General features: G+C 42.3%; 1 long non-coding RNA gene across 2 annotated transcripts; it reads left to right on the forward strand.

Annotated features, from left to right (window-relative positions):
• Positions 1-1,268: 1,268 nt before the first annotated feature.
• On the forward strand, positions 1,269-14,955 carry LOC128349848 (uncharacterized). Of its 2 annotated transcripts, XR_008319032.1 has the most exons (4): positions 1,269-5,939; positions 7,698-7,822; positions 9,244-9,540; positions 14,205-14,955. It is a non-coding gene; the product is annotated as an uncharacterized LOC128349848 (long non-coding RNA). The 2 variants fall into 2 exon arrangements; XR_008319033.1 differs by lacking the exons at positions 7,698-7,822; positions 9,244-9,540.
• Positions 14,956-15,516: the final 561 nt, after the last annotated feature.

Genomic DNA, 15,516 nt, shown 5'->3' on the forward strand with positions numbered 1-15,516 from the left:
TCATGTAGATAAAAAATTTCCAAAGTGGAAATTCTCTCTAAATTTCAGAGTTTTGAGGGTTCCCTCAAGGAAAAACTGAAGGTGTTCCCTCTCAAGGAGAAATTCTAGGGAATTTTCTCAGACAGTTGCTCTACATAGAGGCAAAAGTAAGTTTTGCCAAGTTGATTTTGCAACCCATTTTCCAACTGCATCCAGCACAAAATGAATCATGTGAAATACAGCCTGCTATTAAAAAAAACAACAACTTGAAACTGAAAAGCTGATAACACATCTATTTGGATAAAATAATATTTACTAGGAATTCATTGAGTACATAGAAAGCAGCAAAGATTCTGCTAGCAATGAAGAAATAATAAACAGCTGTGCGATGAAAATAAATTAATTTTCTGTACAGAAGGAAAGCCAAAGGACTGTATAGAATGTGAGTGACCTTAAATCCACTTCGTGGGAACTAATTTTCATTCATAAAATAACTGCCCAGTGGAGAACAATAAATGTACCAGCTAAAGATCCCTGAATATTAGAGTGTTATGTAAATGTCCATGCTTTTGTTGCTATTCTGCTATTAATGATTTAATTTTAAATATATTATTGCATGTTTTTAGGTACAATTTATCCTGTGATGGAAGCAGAGGCCAAATAGCTCTGTGTTTAAAAGCTTTCTTGAGACCAAGCAGGTTTTTTATTGGCTATGGCAGGTTTGGGGAAATGACCATTTCAGACAAGACTCAATGAAACATTAAATGGGCAGATGCTGAAAGTTGCATAATCTGTACAAAGAAAACTCATCTGCCATTTATAGTACATGTACACTGAAATGATGGGAAGCTGGCTGTTCTAGGCTAATTTAATGACAACCTTTAACCATCTGGCTAGAAAGCTGTAGTTTACAGAGGCCTAATGCTGACCCATGAAATGAGTCCCACCCCCCACCCCCCTTGTAGTTTAATAATGGATTATACATCAAGGCAGCAACTCATTACTGTTACAAGCTATGAAATATTTATTTTCATCTGACAGTTCTATGGCTACTAAACAATAGTAAATTATAATGTGAAATTTAATAGATGACTGGTGAGAATATTTAATAAATGATTGGCCAGCAATGCTTAGATATATATGGTTTTTTCAGGGGGGTTTTTTTGTTCTCCTGGGCTGTTTTTGTAGAATCTGTGGTTTTTCAGTTGCTGTTTGGAGCCTATAGGTGACGCATATCGTAGTACATTCTGTTGCCTGGATCCAGAGATGTACGAGTAGAAGATTTATCATACAAGATGCCTCCATCTGATTTTTGTCAATTTCTCCCTTCCACTGCAGAACCTATACATGCTCTCTGTGCTGATGTAGAAGGTTCCCCCAACTGTCAGGAGCAGACTTTTGCTGGCACAGAAGGTTACAGTCAGGAGACGGGACAGAAAAGCACCTTAGCATGAGTGGAGTTGCATCATCCTTCTCTTTATCAAGCCTTATGTTTATTATTTGTAAATAATGTGAAAATTTGGCACATACTCTGGGATAGTCACCTTTGTCTTCCCATAGTAGACTACACTATCTGAGAGCAGGGATTTTCCTAAATCTGGGTCCCTGTTTCATGGGTGAAGGGAACCTCTTGCCACATGAAAAAGCCAGACTCTCCCTCGAAAGGTGCAGACTTCCTTCTGATTCTTTCCCTTGTTCAATTTTAAGTCCTGAGTTGACCTTGCTATAGAAGCTTATAGTTGGAGAGTAGGTGAGTGTCATCCTTTAGCTATTTATCATTATGTACAGACATGCTGCTGGTGCATAGCCTTTGCATTTACTGGAGGAAGTGTGAGATACAAATAATATGATTCAAATTCAATGAAACCGCGGTTTGCCCCTATTCCCATGCTGCACTCCCAGATGATCCCGATCTGGGAGCTTGGAAGAGAGGAGGAATTGGCTGCTGCTTTCCAACTGGAGGTTTTGTGGCAAAACTGAAAAGGAACCGAGTGTCCCAATTCAGATTTCTGGCCGAAAATCTTAGGTCACTTTTCTAATATGAGCCCCTGGTGGCGCAGTGGTAAAACTGCCGCCCTGTAACCAGAAGGTTACAAGTTCGATCCTGACCAGGGGCTCAAGGTTGACTCAGCCTTCCATCCTTCCGAGGTCGGTAAAATGAGTACCCAGAATGTTGGGGGCAATATGCTAAATCATTGTAAACTGCCTAGAGAGCTCCGGCTATAAAGCGGTATATAAATGTAAGTGCTATTGCTATTGCTATTGCTATAATGGAACTGAGATTCTCCGCATCTGAAGACCACAAACCCAAACCTCAGGCATGGTTGCCTCCAGTTTGGTGTGATGTACAAAGGCGGCCAATGTCTTTTATAATCCAGTGAACCATCCTTACAGGCTTGCTACTGTTTTGTCCATTTCAGCATCTGAGGAAGTTAACTATGAATGTCAGGCTCTTACAATAAAAATGTAAGTCTTTAAGGTTCTACAAAGACCAGCAATTTTTACAAGTATAGTAATTAGGAGTGAACTCAGACTCTGGTTAGCTGCCCATGGCCATTAAATCAACAACAATGGCTCAACTTGTTACCTTCTTTCCTGGTTTCTAAAATAAATTGAATGTTTTGTTATCACAGAGGGCAGAAGTCATCACAACTCAATTGATTCTCATACGTTTTAATTATTTCACCTGATTTATAAGTCATTTTCATTTGAATAACCCTGCATTTTAACGATCTAAAATATTTCACAAGTTCTTGTTAATGATCTGTAGTATTTGGATCATTAGACTGAAGAAAAGTCTAATGCTCTTGTGTCAGAATCTTATCTTCTGAATGCATGAAAGCTCCTTCTACAGAACAGGGTAAAGGATTACATTACTATTCAGTATCCAAAAGTAATTTTAGGTTGGAGTGCCAACTATAAATAAAAATGAAACTAATAAAAATAATACACAGTTCAATACTATGGATCATTACAGACTGGGCTAAATCAGGGTCCCATGGTGATCAAACAAGTAAGCTTAATATTAGGACTAAAAAGTTGGGGTTCTTTGTTTTTTAGCATGGCTGAGCTGCAAATCAGGAAATCCCTGAGCCAAATTGCACCTCTGCCACACGGACCTAGGTTGGGACTCATTGTCCCAACCCCTCATCTGCAATATGGGGATAATAATGACTAGCTTAACCCATGCAGAGCATCTGCACGCTAGTACTTGATTGCTCCCCTCACCCCCTGCCACAGCCCCCCTCACCTCAAAGATCTCTTTACCCTCACCTGAGCTGCACTCCTGCTCCTCCTAATCCATCTGGTTGCTTCCATCCCCCTTACTCCTCTTGGTCACTCCTCCATCCCTTTATTCCATCCCCCTCACCCCTCTTGGTTGCAGCTCCAGTGTTGCTGGTGCCTATTGGCCAAGCTGTAGCCCCCATCCCCAGAGACCTCCCCACCCTCATCCAAGCCCTGCTCCTGCTCTTCCCCACAGGAGCAGCGTCAGCAGCAGCAGCAGTTGACCGGGCCCTTCCTCACTGCCACCACAGCCATGGCCACTTGTTCTCCTCAGGCTGCTGACAGGCCCAGGCCCATCTCTTGCTTTCCTGCCTGCCTCCCTCCACCAATGGCCTCAGCAGCCTCAAACAGCAGCAGTGATTGACTGGGCCCTTCCTTGCTGTCAATAGGCACTGCCATGTCTGCTTGTTCCCCTCAGGCCGCTGACAGGCTTGGGCCCATCCCTCGCCCTTCCTTCTTTTTCTCTTCCCCTCCCTTCTTTTTCTCTCTTTCCTCCTCTCCTCCACACTCTCTTCCCCTCTGTCTTTCTTCCCCTTCCTTCATCTCTCTCTCTCTCTCTCTCTCTCTCTCTTCCTGAGTTAACAGATCTTGTTCATCTTGTTTCCTCGTCTAATTCACACAGTGAGAAGTCAGCCTCCTTCTCCTGAAGGGGCTCTTTCCTCCCTCACAACCCCTCTCTTTGGAGACTCCTGCCCACTATCCTTTTATATATAAGCAAAATATTCCTCAAAATCACTGAAAGACCAACCCCTGAAATCCAATTGACATTTTAATATCAGTATAGACACATTTAGACAGAAGCTCAGGGATTTGGTGACCAAAAGCCCTTCTAAAGAAGAAAGATTTCACAAGGTTCCTGGAGGACAAAAAAGATCCAAGCAACCAGATGGACTTGCCTTTGTGGGGAATTTAGGACACAGCTAATGAGAATGCTCTTGATCTGAGAGTATCTTGCCACATTTCATTTGGAAAAGATCTGCTGGGCAGATCTGCTGTGAGGCAGAGCAATTATTTATTTATCATATTTATATACCACCTGATATGTGTATCTCTATGTGGTGTTTGGATGTGAAAGAGAGATGGCGGAGGGGGGGACCAATCAGTCCAGGATGCTCCAGATCAAATATATAAAAAACTGAAAAGAGGCTGCTAGTCCCCTCCCTTTCCCATTCTCTCTCTCTCTCTCTCTCTCTCCTTCTCTCTCTCCTCCTCAGCTCTCAACCCTCCAGCAAGCATTCAGAATTCCTACCTCCTTAGCATTTCTCACAGTCCACAAAACTGCAATAGTTTATGGTGCTCAGGGGTTGTTTGTTTTCTCTTTCATTCTTGACGTTCTTGCAATAATGATCAGTGGCCAAAATGAGATTGGATATAATCATAGACTATTCTCCTGAGTTTTGTCTTGGGCTGTGGTATTATGACGCTTAGAAAAAGCAGTGATGACCCAGGCAAATGCCATCATGTAGAAGGTACTTTGGCTTATCACTTTGCCTTGTAAAATTGGAATTCAGTGCCACATGCTAGAGTTTTAAACTTTTCTCTCTCTGAACAAGCTGCCTCTTTAGTATGCAAAAGCAGTACTCCAGTAGCAAGAACCTATTTCCCCAGAACACACATTTTGGAAAGTCACACAAGGCAAGATCTTCAAAGTGGGAAACACACACAATATTCTCTACTTGTCATGCATGAGTTTTCCCCATACCTGGCATCACTGGAGCACAATCAGTTCAATAGAGTTTAGTAAACAGCTTCATAAATCACCTGAGTTCTGACATACATTCTGATTCAAAGCTGATTTATCCCTAGGTCACTTAGAAAACATATCTCAGTCACTGATAGTTGAGGAGGAGGCTATTTGTTTGATGCAGATATATCTGTGAGAGTAAATTCTATGAAAACAACAATCATGAATCTTCATTTCTTAGGCCTTCATCCCTTTTAAACTTATTTTACCTTCTGAATGTGCCAAATTCCGCAATATGACAAGGGGAAATGATCATCTCATCATGAGAAAATTGTGTAAGGCTCAGAATAGGAAAGCCATGAATGTGCCCGGTCTTCAACTCAGATCTTGTGAATGAGTGGTCTGCAGGATTTAAACTGAGACACGGCTCACTCAAACTTAATTCCAGGACACATTTTCAATTGAATAACTTCTTCTAGGAACTTTATAAATAATTGAAGACAAGCACAAGGGCTGCAGTCGGAAGGCATATTTTTAAAATTATTTATTTATTTATTTATTTATTTATTTATTTGATTTCTACCACCCTTCCAAAAATGGCTCAGGGCAGTTTACATTAAAATAAAAACAATTTAAATCAATTCAGTTAAAATCAAAAACTATAAAAACAATATAGCACCAATTAACAATTAAAACATTTAAAACAGTTTTAAAACCTTGGAAAACCAGGCCAAACATTTACAGTTTAAAAACAGTTTAAAAACCCTGGAAGGCCAGGCCAAATAGATAGGTTTTAAGGGCTCTCCAGAAGGCCAATAATGAATTCAGATTACGGATTTCTGCAGGGAGTGCATTCCACAGCCCAGCATCAGCTACAGAGAAGGCCTGCCTATGAGTCACCACCAGACATACCAGTGGTAACTGGAGCTGGACCTCCTCAGATGACCTTATCGTGCTTGTGTGGATCATGCAGAAGAAGGTGCTCTCTAAGGTATCTATATAAGATAGCAATCTGACTGACCAGCCTCTGAGGCTGGTCAGTCATTACGGGATATTGTTAGCTACATTGTTAGCTACATTGAAGAACTCAGATACACCAGCACAGTATTCCTCCAGTGGCTGTTACTGGTGTCTACTTTATGGTTTGTTTGTTTTTGTTTTTGTTTTTTTTTGTTTTTTTTTAAGATTGTGAGCCCTTTGGGCTTATTTATGTATCATTTCTTTTTCTATGTAAACCACTTTGAGAATTTTGTTGAAGAGCAGTATATAAATATTTATAGTAGTAGTAGATAAGAACATAAGAACAGACCAGTTAGATCAGGCCCAAGGCCTTTCTAGTCCAGCATCCAGTTTCACACAGCGGCCCACCAGATGCCTCTGAGAAGCCCACAGGTAAGAGGTCATGCGCTCTCTCCTGCTATTGCTCCCCTGCAACTAGTATTTATGGACATAGTGCCTCCAAGGCTGGAGATGGCAAATAGACACCAGACTGGTAACCATTGACTTGTCCTCCATGAATTTGTCTAAGCCCCTTTTAAAGCCATTTGGGTTAGGTTTTTGTGTTAGGAGGAAGGCTTTCATTTGCCAAAAGAGAAATGTGGATTGCCTCAGGGATCACCTCATTTATTTGTTTTATGTATATACCACCTCATATGTATTTTTACCCTGTTTGTGCATGGCTTGAAGTCTTGCCAAAATGCAGTCTCTCTCCCCCGCCCTTTTTTTGTAGGTTGAAATGTTTCATGAAACAAGTCCGCTGTTCAGGCTTAGCACTTGTGTCAACAAGGACTGCATGCTTTAATTAGTTTAATGGGTACATTAATGAAATCAAGCCTCACTCACAGAGTCACAACTCATGGATAGATAGTAGTATGGCTACTACTATCCATAGTAGCAGACCCACTTTCTCCTTGTCACTCTGTTGATTAGACCAATTCTGAGGAGTTTTATTTGTACGGGAGGAAGAAACTTCAGACTTATAAAACCTGTATTTGTGGGATGGAATTTAGGATTTGCCGAAGATCACAGGTCAATCAAAACCGTTGACAATAAGTAACATGTAAAACAGAGGAAAACTATGTGTTAGAATAATCATAATCAGCAGATATATCATATTTATCACACACACACACACACAGGGGCAGCCAAGCCCAGGCTGCTGCCTATGTGCACCAACAGGGGCAAGCCCATTCTTGGCACTGCCTTGGCTCCAAGCCCAGGAATTTACCCCAGGCTTTAACCTGGGTTTAAGGGTACGAGCACTCCCTTGGCCCTAGGTTCAGGGTTGTGTGTGTGTGTCAGCTGTAGGCAGCCCATGCACAAATAGATCCAGGCAGCAAGAGCACCCAGCTGAGATAGAATCCCTCAATGCACTGCCTCCTGGTAAAGTTCACTGAGGGATGCTGGAGGACTTCCTCCTCCGGCTCCCTGCTCTGCCACTCACTGCAGCACCAATTGTGCATCGGGCAAGTGGTGGAGTGAAAAGCCCCAAATTGCTCATGTGTGGGGAGGCAGGCAGGAGCCTGCCTCTCCCCTGCCCTCCACTCCACTCCCCTGACCTCCCTCCACTTATTTCATCGTGTTTACGACCTTCTTCCATTGAAATATAAGTGAAATATACCTTGAATTTTCTAAGAATACAATCTTGCTTTAATAGAGCTAGATTTCTTCCTCAAATTAACTATAATAATTTAAAACACTGCTTCAGAAGTATACATTGTCTTCCTTGGTTTTATTTTTGTTCCTAAAGGATAAATGAGCATTGAAGGCTGCAAAAAACTGCTCCCATAAAAATCCCCCAAGATGATGAAGTGGAAAACAAAATCTCGTTTTCATTATCCCTAAGCCTTCGCATATTTATTCTATGGAGCCAAGGTGGGTGAGCTGGAGTTGCCAATGAAAACATAGATATAGTGGGCATAATGTGAATACCTGGTGGAATGGGGAGAACCAGTGAGACACTGTTATTCCTGCATCAAAACTCTATAGAAAGAACAGGGATTTGAGAATTATGGGTGGAGTAGCACTGTATATTAAAGAAGGGATAGAATCCAACAAGCTAGAAAACCTATGAGTCCTCCACAGAATCATTATGGGTAACAATACAAGGAGTAAAAGAAAATGTTTTCTGGGGACATGCTATCACCTTCTGAATCAAATTGCTGCGAGTGACCTGGAGTTGGAGAAGCAAATCAGATAGGTGTCAGAGAAAGTGAGAGAGAGGTAATAATGGGTGACTTCAATTACCCTCACATAGACTGGGAAAATTCATGTGTGGGTATTGACAAAGAGGCCAGATTTCTAGGCTTGAGCCAGTTCAGCACCTCTCTAAGGGGATTGATGCCTCTCTAAGAGGCACTGAACTGGCTTCAGCTTGGATGTTTGAGTCAGTTTTGAGGTGCGGGGAGTGGTGCCCTTAAGTTGCAGGTAAGGCTCTCCTTACCTGCTCCCCCCGCCTGCCGCTGCTTTTCTGGTGGCAGCACTTGCCCCCCAAAAACCCATGCGGGGTGCAATGCTGTTTCTGGCACTCTGCGCAGAGTGAGCATGTATGTGACAGGAGCGCATGTGCATTGGTCAGTTATGTGGTCAGTGCACGTACACCAGCCACATGTATGCTCACGCTTTGCGGAGGGTGCAGGGTACAGTGTTACACCTCCATGCAGGCTTTTGAGGAGCAGGCACTGCTGCCAGAAAAGCAGCAGCGTGTGGGGCAAGCAAGTAAGGAGAGCCTTACCTCTGTCTTCAGGGCACCACTCCCTGCCCCTTCAAAGAGCGGCAGTGGGGCTTGTTCACATCCCTACAAAGTTCTAGACATGCTAAATGACTGTGCCTTAGAACAGTTGGTTGTGGAACCAACCAGAAAGAAGGCAACTTTGAACTTAATCCTGAGTGGTGCCCAGGACCTAATGCGAGATGTAAGAGTTGCAGGACCATTGGGGACCAGTGACCATAGTGTGATCCAATTCAGCTTACATGCGAGTGGAACATTGCCACAGAAGTCCAACACAGACGCACTGGAAGACTTCCTTTAGAAAATGGAAGACCTGCCCAAATAAAGAGGAATTAAAAGAACATACACTCTGGCCAAAAAAAAAAAAGCAATAAGGGATGCAAAAATAGATTTTGAGGAGCATATAGCTAGAAATGTAAAGGGGAATTCTTGAAATATATCAGAAGCGGAAAACCTGCCAGGGAGGTGGTTGGACCCTTAGATGACAACAGCATGAAAGGGATTATTAAGGAGGATAAGGAGTTTGTAGAGAAGCTGAATGACTTTGTTTCACCTATCTTTACAGTGGAGGATGCTAACCATATACTCACTGATCTTCTCATGCTTGGAGGCTGAAAAACTGGACTTATTTGGGTGATGAGAAAGAATGTTGCAGTCTTGAAAAACTAAAAATTAACAAATCGCCAGATGCAGATGTCATCCACCCAAGAGTTCTGAATTAAATCAAATGTGAAATTGCTGATCTCCTAGCAAAAATGTGTAACTTGTCCCTATGATCAGGCTCTGTACCAGAGGATTTTCAAAAGGGAATCCAGGAGGGATCTGGGAAACTACAGGCCAGTCAGCTTAACGTCTGTGCTGGGTAAATTGATTGAAATCATACTTAACAACAAAATTGTTAAACACATAGAAGAACTGGCCTTGCTGAAGGAGAACCAGCATGGCTTCTGCAAGGGCACATCTTGCCTCACCAACCTTTTGGAGTTCTTTGGGAGTGTCTCAGGCATGTGGATAAAGGTGATCCAGTTGACATCTTATACTTGGACTTCAAAAACGCTTTTGACAAAGTTCCCCACCAAAGGCTCTTGAGTAAACTTAGCAGTCATGGTATAAGTGAACTGGACAGGTCCATGTGTGGTTTGGTAACTGGTTGAAGGAAAAGAAATAGAGAGTAGGAATCAATGGATAGTTTTCACAATGGATCGAATCCTACAATGGATCTGTACTCAGATCCTACAGGGATCTGTACTAGGACCAGTGCTCTTTAACTTTTTCATAAATTTTCTAAAAGTTGGGGTAAGCAAAAAAGAGACACTACACTCTTTAGGGCACTTTCCAGATCACATCCTACAACAGTCACTATGGATCTGCTAAGTGTGCTTCTGTATGTTCTCAGTCCCTGCTAGGCATGTGCACGGAACCGAAGAACCAGCGGTACCACCAGTTTGAAGGCGGCGGGGGTCTCCCTTTAAGAGCGGGGGGAGGGTGCAAGTACCCCTCCCGCCACTATTCCCCCATGATGTCTGTGTTTATTAATGCCCATCGGGGCAGCGGCATACCTCCCTGCCACCCTGTTGTCCTTGTCTTCTGGATATGACCAAAAGTCACCGATGTGCCTGCATGAGCTGGCACAGGCGCTCACCGTCAACTTCCAGTAATATCCAGAAGATGAAGGCAACAGGGTTGCAGGGAGGTATGCTGCCACCCTGATGGGCATTAATAGATGCCGGTAGGGGGAAAGTGGTGGGAGGTGTAAGTGCACCCTCCACCCGCTCTTCAAAGCACCCTGCCGCAGTTCCGTACACATCCCTAGTCCCTGCGCTGACAGCAAGGTGACATCCACATTTCTGATGCCTTCTTTCGGATTGCATCTTTGTGTTATAGTGCTACAAAACATTGCATGTGTGTCGCTTAGCCCACTTGCATCTCAAACATTCACTTGTCTGCCATCTTGAATTGGTGTGAATGATATCATCTCAAGTTACACCATTGGTACATCCCTATATGTCCCTACAGCTGTAGCAAATTCTGTTCAAATCGGTTAAGCAGTTCACAAGTTAGCCCACTTGCGCATCAAAACTTTGGATGTTTGCCATCTTGAATCAGGGTGGATGACATCATCACAAACGATGCCATTGAGGTGTCCCTGTGTGTCACTCAATACTAGGGGTGTGCACGAATCAATTTTGATTTGTTTTGATTTGTACCCAAATTGAAACACCTCCAATTTGTTTTGGGTCCGAATCCGACCCTCTGAATCACCCCAGGTTCGATTTGTACCTGAAATTTCCAAATCAGAATCCTAATTGATTAGCATTTTTTAAAAAGGGTCCTGGGGCCAAAAGAGTGGGGTGGGTGGTAGTGCCCAATGGGTGCCTGCTACCATCCAGATTTCAAATAAATTGATGAAAAGTGTGATTTTTAAAGAATTTCTCAAGTTAGCGCGACTTTAAACTTTCCCCCCAAAGGGAATATTGGAGATTTCAACAGCCCCATAACTCTACGTGGGGGCACCAGGGAGGCCCAGAGTGAGTGATGATGTAGTGCACATAGGGTGCCAACCACCCCCAAACCCACATGCCCATGGGGCACTGGGTCTTGTTGTTTCTGAGGTGTTCTGAGAGTAGTTTCTCTGGTAGCATTTGCAAAATTCAGAAATTCTTTAAAAATCATTCCTTTCACCAATTTATTTGAAATCTGGATGGTAGCAGGCACCCATTGGGGCAGTACCACCTGATCCACTCTTCTGCCCCCCAAATCCCTTTTCTGCTCCAAATCTGCCGCAAAGAAATGGCAACTTCAAAAATTCTTCAAAAATCACCCCTTTGAAATCTGGGTGGTAGCTTCCTTGCATCCATTGGGCACTCACACCCACCACAAGCTGCTCTGGGCCACCCTGGTGCCACATCTCTGGGGAGCTATAAGTAAGGCTGCTGAAATCCCCATTATTCCCTATGAGAAATGTTTTAAAGACACACAAACTATCATTTAAAAATCACCCATTTGCCCAATTTCTTTGAAATCTGGGTGGTAGCTTCCTTGCACACATTGTGTACTCCCACCCACAACAACCTACTCTGGGCCAACCTGGTGCCACTCACGTGGAGCTATAAGGTTGCTGAAATCCCCATTATTCCCTATGGGGAAAAGCTTAAAGACATGTAAACTTCCAAAAAAATGTAATCACTCCTTTGCCCAATTTCTTTGAAATTTGAGTGGTAGTTTCCACCCATTGGGCACTACCACCCAACCCACTTTGGCCACAAAATGGAGATCTGGATCTCCATATTTTTCAGATCCGAATTGGGAGTGATTTGTTTTGTACCTGAATCTGGGCAATTGAGGACGGGGTAATTTGTTTTGTCTACAAATCACCCGAATCGGCCAGATTCAGGTACAAATCATTTTGTACCCAAATCGTTTTGCACATCCCTACTCACTACAAATGTACTTAATTTGGTTCAAATTGGTTAGACAGGCCACAAGTTAGGTGTCATGGCTCAGACTTCTGACTCAGAAGAGTCAGAGGAGGAATGGGAGGATTTGCCTGGTAGTGAGGGCTCAGAGGCACTGCAACTGGAGTGCCTCCAGACTCCACTGCAACTACACTGCAACTGGAGTGCCTCCAGACTCTGGAGCTGAGGAATCGGAACAGCTGCCAGACATGAAGGCTGATCAGGAGGAGGCTGGGATTTCACCTGTCTTGAGAAGACATCTCAAGAGGAAAGCTCAGTGGGAGACACGCAGGCGCAGGAGATCACAAGAGAGGAAGCAGAAGTGCTGACTCAGGGAAGCCTGCTTGGCTGCTGGTTCTCTTGAGCCATATAATAAGTAGTCTGTGACTTGCTCAGATGCTGTTAGCAACTTTCGCTGACCGTGGACCACGCTTCTATTTTGAATTCCTCAACTTTTTCGAGTTCCAGTTTGCCCTTGTTCTGTTCTTTCTTGCTTTGTGTTCTTGTTTCATTAATTCCTAGCTCTGGTGTCCTTTGTTCTTTTTCATTCCTTGCTCTGTTGTTTTCTTTTCAGTTATTACTCAGTTATTGTAGAGGCGGGTACCTAGTTCAGTTCAGGGGACTTAATTTGTTTACTACTATTTTCTTTGTGAGCCTTTTGTTTTCCTTGGTGCAGCTTCACTGCTACTTTCTGTTTAACTTACAAGGGGAGAGCTGAAGGGGGTTGTAAATCCTGTTGGGTTAGCCGAGCTAACAGATTTATGACATTAGCCCACTTATGCCTCAAACATTTATGTGTCTACCATCTTGGACTGGGGTGGATGACATCATCACAAACTACACCATTGAGGTGTCCCTATGTGACCCTACAGCCATACCTGATATGTTTCATATTGGTTCAGGAATTGCAAAGTTGACGGGAGGACACACGCATGGACACACGGAATCCCGGGTGATATAAGTAGGCTTTCATACTGGAAAGTAGGCTAAAAAGGCATATTCCATGCTAGGGATCATTAGGAAGGAGAGTGAACATAAAAATGCTAGTATTATAATGCCCTCATACAAATCTATGGTACAACCACATTTGGAATACTGTGTGCAGTTCTGGTCATTGTATCTCAAGAAGGACATTGTACAACAAGAAAAGGTGTAGAAGAGGGCAACCAAGATGAACTGGAGTCTGGAGCACCTTCCTTATGAGGCAAGGCTACAGCATCTGGAGCTTTTTTAGTATGGAAAAGAGGCGACTGTGGGGAGACATGATAGAAGTCTATAAAATCATGCATGGTGTGGAGAAAGTGGACAGAGAAATTATTCTTCCTCTCGCATAACACTAGAGCCAGGGGTCATCCCATTAAATTAAAGGCCAGGAAATTTAGGACCAACAAAAGGAAGTACTTTTTCACACAGCCTCAGAAACAAGATACCTCTAAATACCACTTGCAGGGGAGCAACAGCCAGTGAGAGGGCATGACTCTTTCCTGTGGGCTTCTCAGAGGCATCTGATGTGGCCGCTGTGGGGCCACTGTGGGAAACAGGATGCAGGACTAGATAGGACTGGGACCTGATTCAGCAGGGATGTTCTTATGTTTTTATTTCCCCTGTAACAAGTCATTCAACTTTAATTTAAATATGGTACAGTATTTCTTTTAGGGCACAGATGCCTCTGAGAAGTCCCACGCACAATAAAATTGAAACACTAAGCTATGTTTTGTCAAAACTTTATGGATTATATAAAGTGTCTTCAAGTGAAGGGTTTTTTTTTTGGTGATCCAATATATAAATAGATACTATCACCCCCAGTAATATTTTGCATCATGCTTACATTCTTTTGTTAATGGCAAAGGCTTTTTTTTTTTAGTTCTTTACATGCATGTTTTTAAGAAGGAAACACCTCCCTAAAACTCACCACAGACTAAATAATTTGGTGACTATTTAAGAAATAACAATAAAAGAAGGTAAGTGAAACATGATGGCTTGAAGTCAAAAATGTGAGTGGAGGACACTTTTGCTTGTATGGACATGTGACTGATGTTCCTGTCTCTAGCTCTCTGTGCTCTTCCTGCAGTGCAGACTGGTTCCAGGTGAAAAGAGGACTCCATGTAATCCAGAGCTCTCCTGTGAAAACCAAAGTCTTTTCTGCATCCACAGTATATCTTTGGATTCAAGTCAATGTTAGGGATCCAATTTAAAATCAACAGCCTTGAGACTAATGTACTATTTACTGATATTGTTTGCTGTGTTGTTTTAATTCATACTTCCTGGGCTGGGTGCAGAGCATCTGTGCCTCTAGTACTCCCGCCAGCCTGCCCCCGCCACCGTTTTCTTTCCGCAACCGCCCACCGTCGCCATCATTTTCTTGCCCGCCCGCCACTGCCGTTTTCTTCCCCTTTTCTCTTCTAGGGTTTTTTATTTTTTTATTTTATTTTTACATTTCTATACCGCCTTTCGTTAAAAGAAAACCCCAAGGCGGTTGCCCCGGGACTCTGGAACACATTCCCAAATGATATCAGAATCTCCCCCATCTCTGGTTGTTTTTAACCAGCTTTTGAAAATACATCTGTTTCATCAGGCTTTTAGTTTATGATGTTTTAAAGTGTTAATGTTTGTTTTATGATAATTTTAATCTGGTGTTTTATATCATTTTTAGATTTTAGTTGGTGTTTGTTTAAATTGTAAACCACCTTGTGAGTCTACATAGGGCTGTATATAGACAAATTAAAAATTAAATTAATGTGCTATAGCTACATTGGTGCTAGAGATAGCAATATGGTAGTTCTACTCATTGTGATAATGGTAAAATATTCTGCCACAACATATATGACTGTGTTGATTTTTATTTGTGTAATTTCTTAGCACTATATGCATTTAAGAAAACGTTCAGAAAGAGAAAGAAATCATTTGAGGCAGAAAGCAATTCTATTCAGTTCCAACAATATGGTTCTTAAAAAAGAAAGAGATCTAGTCATTTGAATTTTCTTTTACATGCAGTTGGATTTCAACTACTTTATGGAGGAATTTTTTAAAAAATATCAGATAATAATCCTTTCAGTTCATACATTAGCTCAGTACAATTAAATGAGCATGCATTGTGAACATTGATACATGTATCTGAATACCATTTAAGATTTTTTCCCCTCCTTCTGTAGCCTGTATTATTGAGGCAGTAGAATGCTCCTCACAAAGGTTTTGGAGGTGCTGTGAACATATTTTTTTTTTATAGAATGGAATTCCAAAGAACATTTTTAAAGGGTCATTGTGCAACTCTGGGGTCGTAAATGAAAAATATATAATCAAAACTTTTTATTTCTTCTCTTTTCTTTTCTTTTTAAGGAGGCTATAAATGAATAAGAATGTCTGATAAAAAGGGGAAATGCTCA

This window comes from Hemicordylus capensis, chromosome 3 (genome assembly GCF_027244095.1).
Source record: "Hemicordylus capensis ecotype Gifberg chromosome 3, rHemCap1.1.pri, whole genome shotgun sequence".
In the NCBI taxonomy this organism is placed as follows: Eukaryota; Metazoa; Chordata; class Lepidosauria; order Squamata; family Cordylidae; genus Hemicordylus; species Hemicordylus capensis.